Here is a 9308-nt window from a genome sequence, read left to right as displayed (position 1 = left end):
TGAGGTGCCGGAGGTGGGGGCCGCGGTGCCCGAGGAGACCCTCGGGGTGCGGCGCGTTCCCATCCGTGTCATGCGTCTGGTAGGCTGGCTACGGCTGGGGCTGTCTACACTGGGGGGTACGCTGGCAGGGTCCGGGGCCCTCCCATGTGCCCCCCCCGTGTGAACTCCACGCTAACTCATGCACCAGCAGAGAAGCGCGCCTGTTTGCGCAGCCTGTTCGCGTGGCTCCCTGTGGGGCTGGGCCAAGTAGGGGCCTGGGCGGGACTTGACCCAGCCCGGCTCCACTCAGCTGCCTCCTCCCACACACACACTAAGGGGTTAGCCCCCTCTCTCCACGGGCCCCGCTTACCCCTGCTGTGCTGGGGATCGGCAGGGGGCTCCACAGCTGCTGGAGGCATATAGTGGAATGCCATGCCATGTAAAACAGAACTGCCCAAGTAAGTGTGTAATACTAAGTCCCAAAACATTGGCCATAGAAAAACCATGGTGATAGGAGGAGGGCTCTCCTACCTTTTAACCCAATAGACTAGTGAGATGGAATATGACCTGGAAGAGAAGGGAGGGGCCTGGGACTTGACTCTGGCTGTGGCCCCACAAAAGAGAAAACTATTCAGTTGCTCATCTTCCTAGTAATCCAATTCATTAATATTGTAGAGCACAGAAAAGGAAAGGGATCAGAACCCAGGATTCCCTTTCTGAGACAGCATCCTTCTCACTAAGCCACCCTCCCTCCAGCTGGCTTTCCTCCTGGTCCCTGGGGCCTCTTGGCTTCACAGTGATCCACCTTCAAGAGGAGAGCCAGAGAATACTCTGAGAAATGTCTTAGTAGGGGACCAATCCTTTTGGTTGGCATGCCAAAAATTAGCACCTGCACCTTCTTTGAGTGTCACTCCAATCCCCTTCCTCTACTAGATCTGTTGTTCTGTTTTTTGCATTCTGCACTATCCTCCATGCTCAATCTGCTTTCTGCTTCCTGCCTTATTTGACACTGTGCTGTTTGTGTCCCCCACCTTCAGTCTTCCACATAGAGGCTGTGTTACTTGGGGCAGGCATGCCACAGGTTGACCATTCTAGCCTAGTTCTGATCCTAGTGATTAAAGCACTTTACTAGGGCCTGGCAGATGCAAGTTCAAACTTCCTCTACATGAAGTGGACCTAAGTTCTGGGTTGCCTGCTGTCTGGACACTAACCACTCAGCTATTGGGCTAAAAGGCAGGAGGGGTGTCTGCCTCCATTGCCTCCATTTTACTTTGGCTTATGTACATAGGTGGGCAAACCTATTCTGCGACAGGTGGAAACTGTACTTACATAGCTACACAAGTTCTACTTAGGACTTGGTCCTTAGCATCTTTTGCTAAAATAGGCTCTTTATTCCCTGTACCATCTTAGTGCCCTTTATTACCAAGCTAAAGTCATAAAGGGAAAGAAACAGGAGGTTTTGTAAGTCAACCCCCAATGAGTTTTTATCCATATTGATCATATTTGAATGAAAATATGGAGTCATTTCTTGACTCATAATGCTATGGCATTTTATAGCAACTATGAATCTGATCTAGTATGAAAGAAAACATATGATATTGTAATATCAAATAAAAATGCATGTATTTTTTTGATCTTACACGCATACAAGCACATGTATAATGTTCCAGCATATGACTAATATCCAAATATCCACACTTTTGCCTATCACTTTCTTCAGAGTGAAGACACTGCTTATTTTGGTAATTTAGAGTATGGAAACAGCAGTAGCACACTTAGCGTTCATATTCAACTGAGAATTCTAGTAGTTCAAAAAGGACATTCTCTTTTGATCTTCAGGAAAGACAAAGGCCTGAAGGTAATTCTTACCAAACCTTCTCACCTTACCTGTGATTTGTTTTTGTTTTGATTATTTTTTAAGACGTTAAAACCTTCTTTGTCTGTCTATTTTTCATCCTCTGTCCTACTGTAAGTTACACACATTATTAAAATTAATTATTTTCACAACTTGAAACTGCAGTCTTCAGTATTGGTTAGTCTTGCCCCTGCCCTCAATTATCATGTACCCATATTGTGTGCTGTTGTATATTCTTCTCATTAGTCTTATAAAGATATGTGAACTACAGAAGAGCAGCCACATGCAAGATCTACCAAAAAGCCGTTTAAATAGTTGAGTAAAAAAATGACAGGGCTATCATTAGCCTTTTTCCCCCCCTAAGGTTCCAGAGGAAGGGGGGCTATATTGTGAGGAAAACTATTTTAAGAGTTTCATGTTATTTAACACAGAGGCAATTGAAACTGAGATACTGAAAGAAGCTTGACTGATTTCTCTCCCAACTATAAAGTTGGTCTAATAAAGGATATCTCAGAAAATCCTTGCCTCACACTGGAAGAAGAAATTTCTTTCCAAATAAGTTCCCAGAGTGATTGCTGAATACCACCCAGTATTGAGACTCAAAAAGACCTTAAAAAATCCCAGTAGAATAACAAAAATGTGGAAGACAACCAAAGGACGTTTAAACAATGCTTCATTCTGTGTCTGCAAGCAGCAGGTGCCAATAAAAAGGAAGACAGTTAAAACATAGCTGTCCCTTTACAAGTGCTTGACACATTAAATAATTTCCCATCAGCTTAGATCCTTGAGAAGCCTAAAGTGATCTTACATAAAGGATCTTACAAAAAGTGGGAAAGTAACATTTGGAAGAGTAAAAAGGGGAGGAAATGCTCTTTACTGTACTAAAAGTGCATTAATTGCTTGATCGAATCACTAGAGTATATTCAATGGAGGGCAATTAAAACAATTGATGAACAGTTTGATGATATCTTTGAGAGGGCATACAAACTCCCAACACAGAACTTAGTAGGGCTAAAGAAATCCAGATGCTCAATCCATATCCTCAGGAAAGTTCCTCTCTTCCTAAAACAGAGGCTAAAACTGGAACTGGATAGGCTTTTTACTCAGGAAATCACAAAATCCAGCCAAGACCATGAACTAGCTGATCACTGTAGAAAGACGTACACTCTTTTCCAAAAGAATTAAATAGATACTACACTTGATCTGAAGCATTCCCCATTATCTACCAGGGGAGAAAATGTTAGGAGACAGGGCTGATGCCAAATATCTTTCAACATTCAATGCATCAGATGAGTTATATCAAGTACTTTTATTAAAACATGCCACACACATAGGCACATTCAAGCTTCTTTTTGGGAGTCACTGTTTCCACTGCCATTCCGACTGCCACCTGAACTGTATATGGTATCTGAGGTACTTCACAGAAAATATAAAATATTTTTGATCTTATAACATGTACATCTGTGGAAAAATGGTACAAGTATTACCAGAGGCTCTGAGCAGCTTTAAAAAGAGCCAGTCTGCTAGTCTAAAGCTAATCAGAGAAAAATGTAAATTCCATGCAAATGGAAATAAGGTGGAGATAACAAAGCAAGGTGCATAGGCAGATCACAGTAAGATTGATTGTTATGGATTCACAATATGTCTGCCTCAACAGACAAAGAGGTACAAAACATCCTTTGAACAGAAAGGAATGCAGGGAAATGTGCACCTTAACTAGGTGCCTGAAACACCAACCTGCACCAGGTGCAACTGTGCAAAGATATCCACAAGATCCAAACTTAAAATTGTGAGGAATTCAAGGAATTAAGGCCTCAGTGCTGGCATACAATGACAATTATTAAATTACCCCTGGATGCTAAGGGGGTGTTGATATATCCCTCATACAGCAGGGCTGTCAAAATTGAAGACCAGTTGCTTATAGGCCATGGTCTTTATATACTGAAAAAAGGAGAAGGCAGCTTTTGACTTACTCAGTGGGTATAAAAAGTTTCATGTCTTCATGAGAGGCCAAAAACTGACCCCAAAAAATATTTACTGTCATTGTCCCAAAAGGCCTGGCCTCAGCCTTCCCACCACCACCTACTCAAAGATACAGAGGTTATTTTTTTCACCTAGTAATAAGCTATTTGTGAATCTATTCAATTCATCTCCACTTATAGGGTTTCAAACCCTCCTAGACTATCCAGGAGTCTACCATAATCAGCATCAATCTCCCGGTGACAATTAAAGGCAATCTGGGAGATGGATATTGTGAACAGGTTGAACAGTACAATTAATGACATTTACATCATATTGGGGAAAAAAATCTCCTGGAATAGCTTCAGTCAGAGTTGGCAACCCTACCCACTTAGGAGACATTTGATAGTTGCAGAAACTCCCTAGATCATTTGAAAAAAGTGTGCTAGAGCACAATCCAATTCCAAATAATGTGTCTATCAACTATTTAAAAAACAAAACAAAACCAAAAAAACTAACCAAGCAAAATATCCCTGCCCAGTCCAAGATAAGGTGTTGACTATGATTTCCATAGCTATAGAGAAAATGAAGGAAGGAAGGAACCGGAAAAATATAAATATATGCAGAGATGTCCTGAGCTGGGTGCAGGGCCTGCGGCAAATCAGCCTGCGCGGGGCCCTACCTCCAGATGTGAGGATTCGGATTCGGCAGCAGGGGGGTGCCGAGCAGCTGGATGTGAATCTGGCGGCAGCACAGAGTCACTAAGGCCGCTCCATCCTGCTCCACAGGGCCCCACAAAGCACGGGGCCTGGGGCGGTCACCCCAACAACAAAATGGAATGAAAGTTACACAAAGCTGAATGCTGAAATTTTTACTCCAGCAATTATGTGACTGGGAATGTTAGGTGCAGATTTATCATGGGATCAGGAGACAAAATGAGGATCCATTTTAACCATGCAATCTATTAAAATGCTGAGAGTTATTTGAATAAAGCATAAATATCAAGAAGGAAAAAAATTAACAGGCTTTCAAGAAAAAAAAAATAGAGAAAAATGACTCAAAAGCCAATTTAGAATAGCTTAGGACAGAAGCTGTCAACCTGCAGCATGGGTGCAGCCTCTGTGTGAGGTACATGGCAAATCATGGAAGGACCAGGCAGCACAGTGGCAGATAGGGCAGGAAGCAGAAAGCAAATCATCAAATTGGGTAGGGAGCAGAGGGCAGGGACTAGAGAGCAGAGCAGTAGATCAGGTAAAGAGCACAGGTCTAGGAACAGAAAGCAGAGGAGCAGATTGGGGAAAGGCAGGGGATTGGTGTGGCACTGGCTGAGGGCATTGGCCCCCACTAGCTTAGGAAGTCACCAGCTTGCTGTGAACAAGTTAGGGGAAAGGTTATTCCATCCAAAACGAGGAGAAGTTCAAAGCCAAATGTAGAAGAGAACTACTGTATTTACTCATATCCATGATAAGTTTCCTCCCCACCCCCCCACAACATGCATGGGGGGAGCCTCATTTTAGATTTGAGTGGCAGCCCAGGGCAGGGACTGAAACTGGATCTCGGTAATCACCCTCCCTGGACTAGAATTACTTATCTGGGTGGGGAAGGGCATGCAGCAGGGGAGGGGGGAGGGAAGGAAGGGAGACCATAGGGTGTGAGGGTGAACCTGCAGCCTGCCTACCATGTCTATGCCTGCGTGCTCCCCACTTCCTCCCCTGCTAAAGCCTGCTCCTACTCCCTGCAGCCTGCTCCCTACTCCTCCCCCCCACCACTTACCTTCTTTTCTGGCTCCTCCCTCTGACTTGGCTGGGCCAAGAGCTACCACTTCTCCCTGGTTGGGCTGGGCCAGGGCCATGCTGATGCTGATTGCCCCAGAGGAGCAAAGTTGCAGCAGAAGGTAAGAAGGGAGGCAGAGGGTGGAGGGCAGGCACAGGCATGGAGGCAATGGACAGGTCACAGGATGGGCACATAATGGGAGACAGGCACAGAAAGACAAGGGGCAGGGGAGCAAGGAACAGGACTCTGGTCTCTCATCCTTCACCTCTGCTTTCCCTATCACAGCAATGGGGGGATGAATTTAAGATGAACACCCAATAATTAGCTTCTATACATGGAGAATTATAACAAATGTATAATTTTCCATGTATATTATTATCGATGTCATCTTAAATTCAAAGTAATCTTGGATTTGGGTAAATACAGTATATTAAATAACTATCACAGAAATGAAAAATAAATCTTGGGAAAAGCTAGAAAATAGATGGGGTGGGGAGTGAGGCAATTAGGGAGAACACCAGCAATAAGGAAGTTCTTAAGCTTGTAAAAAGATACAGGTAGAAGTAGGGTTATATGCGGGTATAGTTGTGATGTTGCCTGCCCCGCCCCTCCCCCCCCCAATCATTAGACCTTAAGTACAGAGCAAAAATACAATTTATCTGGATTAATAGAATCTATTCAGCATGATAATCTAATCTTAAAACCATTCCAGGCTTAAACTCTTCAATTGCCTTAACTCCTTATAGTAGTTTAACAGCATAAGGAACTTTAAGGTGCTAAGCTGCGCACATGCTCCTTTAAGGATTTTACATCATTTTAACATTTTAAAACTATTTTAAATAGTGCATCTGGTTCGTTTCTCAAATGATCTGATAAACTGTTTTGTTTTACAATGTGCTGAAGAGCTACTATTTTCCTTTGACTTAGAGAATTTGAAAGTCAGGTCATATACACAACTCAAAGTCTGAGGAGCCATTTGAAAGAGTTAAGATCATTTTCACTCTGTGAGCTCTGTATGAATTTGAAATATTTCTACATGGTATTCTAAATAGCCTCAGAAGATGTCATTTTGTACAAATCAAACTCAGCCTGACTGCCTATCATTCTAATATTATAAAAGCCTAAGTCTGTCTGTCTGTCTGTCTGCCCATAATGCTTTATTTGTGCTCTGATTGGCCGACAGAAACAGCCAATCAGAATGCTCCAAGTGTGTGGGAATGCCACCATGATTCTGAAGCCGTGCTGAGGACCGGATAGAGGGTGGGGGAGCCGAGGCCAGCAACACTGCTGGTCTCGGCTCCCCCACCCCACTCCCTGCAAGAGACAGAACAGCAGCAGCATGGGGCGTTAGGTGGCAGCACTCCATCCTAGCCCCCTCCCCGTCATTCTTGATGGGCAATTGGCTAGTATCCCTAATAGTCATTTAAGTGGGAATGACTCTAGTCTCTCACAGTTTTATTTTTTAAAAGCTTGCACACTGTTTTATTCAAGTAAACTGTTTTTAAGTAGTTCTAAATAAAGTGACCAAGTACACTATGGGGTACCTCCTCTGAAACATCAGGTAGTAAACAGTAATCAGAGAGGCAGGATACCTGCAGGCTAGATGGACCAATCTAAACTGGAACTTCACCATTTGTATGTGTTCCAGATTTAACAGTGTAACTATTCCTTTCAAGCAAACACATTCTAGTATACTCATGGGAGAATATGGAGCGTCTAAAAACTGAATCATACAGGGGACTCTGTTTTTCCCTGTATGGAACAGTGAATGTCAATACGGATTTCTAAAATGGCTTCTGGTCTTGACAGGCACTGTAGATTACTGTAGTGAAAAGATGCAACATCCTGCTATTCCAGCTCTTTGTTCCTTGAAATGATCATCAGAACAAGAGGCCGTTTTATTTATTCATTATTCCAATATTATTTACATTGCATCTCACTGTCTTGTCACATCAGGCTGGGTATAATATGATGTGCTTTAAAGGTATGTGACAGAAAATAAGCAGTACACTGCATCATGACAGGGTAAGATGAAAAACCAACAGACTTCACGGGCCCCTCTCTCAACCATTTTCTCCTTTATATTTCTTCAGTAAATTAGAAACTTGATACTTCTTCACCCTCCTCCCCCGCCAAGTAAAAGCAGACTATCCAATAACACATCACTAGCATGAGTTTCCTCAAGGTGCAACTTCATTTACTGTCATCCTTGTAACAGAAAATAAAAATTGTTGGTTTCATGTCAGTATTAAATGAAAACTTCCAAGTGGATTCCTTTTCTTATTGATTGGATCCAAGTTTTTTGCTCTATGCTTGGGAAGAGCAGAGATTCTTTAACAGTACCAAAAGTTTGAGTGACCCGGTTTGCATCATCAGAAAACACATGACCCCATACTAAATACAAAGCAGTCACTTTATATTCCAACCTGCTGGTTTTCATCCAGCCTCCCCTCCTCTCGCTCTCTTTCTCTTGCCTCAGATGTATTAAACAGAATTTTACTCATCATTCAGTCAACTACCGGATTGCTTTCAAAGACCGCCAAGTTCTTAAGGCTTTCAATGCCTTCAAAACAAAGCAAAAACACAACAAAACAAAGCAAAACACACATCCAGTCATAGCCTTCTTTATACACAAAAGTGTAACAGTTTTACTATACTAATATAGTTAAAGCAACACTATCTCCTAGTGTGAATATTATTATATTGCTATAAAGTTATAGTTTATTCTGACATGGAAATGGAATAGCAGTATAAGACATCTTTAATCAATACCCCACATAAAAACAGCATTAAAAATGTTATTGAGGCTGAAAAGTAAGGCATTCAGAGCTTAAGAAATGCCATATTTAAAGTTGCCTTCGTGTGTACATTATAATTCATTCTTTAGTTAAAGGATCACAGCTTTTATTTTTCTACAGAATCCTACCTCATTCAGTGCACAAAATGGATGGTGTTCATTTAATGAGACGTTATTCAATACTTCATTTTTCTTCGTTGTTGAATGTATACCCCTAGGCCTTATTTACTGTACATTATTCAAACTCAGCTCCAAAGACAGAATTATTAATTTCCTCATGAGATTTTTCTATACTGCTCATCACTGCAATATCTGTTTGCTGTATATATGTATATATAAGTATACACACACATTAATCTATTCATACTTCACAACACCTTTACAAGATGATAGGGTTGTAATTATCTTCATTTTACAGATGGGAAACTAATCATAAAGAGATTAAGGTTAAAAGTATCCACTCATTTTGGATGTCTAATGTGAAACACTTAGGCCCTCTTAGAGTATTGTACAGTAATTATATAGCATTTCATATATTCAAGTAAAACTCCCACTGACTTCAGTGTCTTGCTCAGCAGTTCTGCAAATCAAGCCTCAGAATATCAAGTTGGGCTCCCAGAAAATGAGGAATGCTTTGCTGAACCAGCCCCTTTCTACCCTCTCCAGGCCTCCTGCCCTGCTCCTCATCCTTCAGCTACTAGCCTCCTTGCTTAGCCACTCCTGGTTTTTCCTCACTAACTCCCACTCCCAGTTTCTCTGTCTTCTCCACCCCCAGTTTTACACCACCCCAAGTAGTACACGCTTGGTTCCAACCTATTCTTTTCTCTTAACCCAGTCCATCTTGTGTCCCCTCTGCATTTGAATCTGGCAGTTTCCTTCTTTATCCTGCCTATGTACAAAGAAGGAGACAGAGGGACCCCTTGCTCACTTATATAGTGCCTAGGC

Source organism: Alligator sinensis, unplaced genomic scaffold, assembly GCF_000455745.1.
Source record: "Alligator sinensis unplaced genomic scaffold, ASM45574v1 scaffold665_1, whole genome shotgun sequence".
Classification (NCBI taxonomy): Eukaryota; Metazoa; Chordata; order Crocodylia; family Alligatoridae; genus Alligator; species Alligator sinensis.
The sequence above is the reverse complement of the archived record's forward strand: the minus strand, read 5'-3'. Positions refer to the sequence as shown.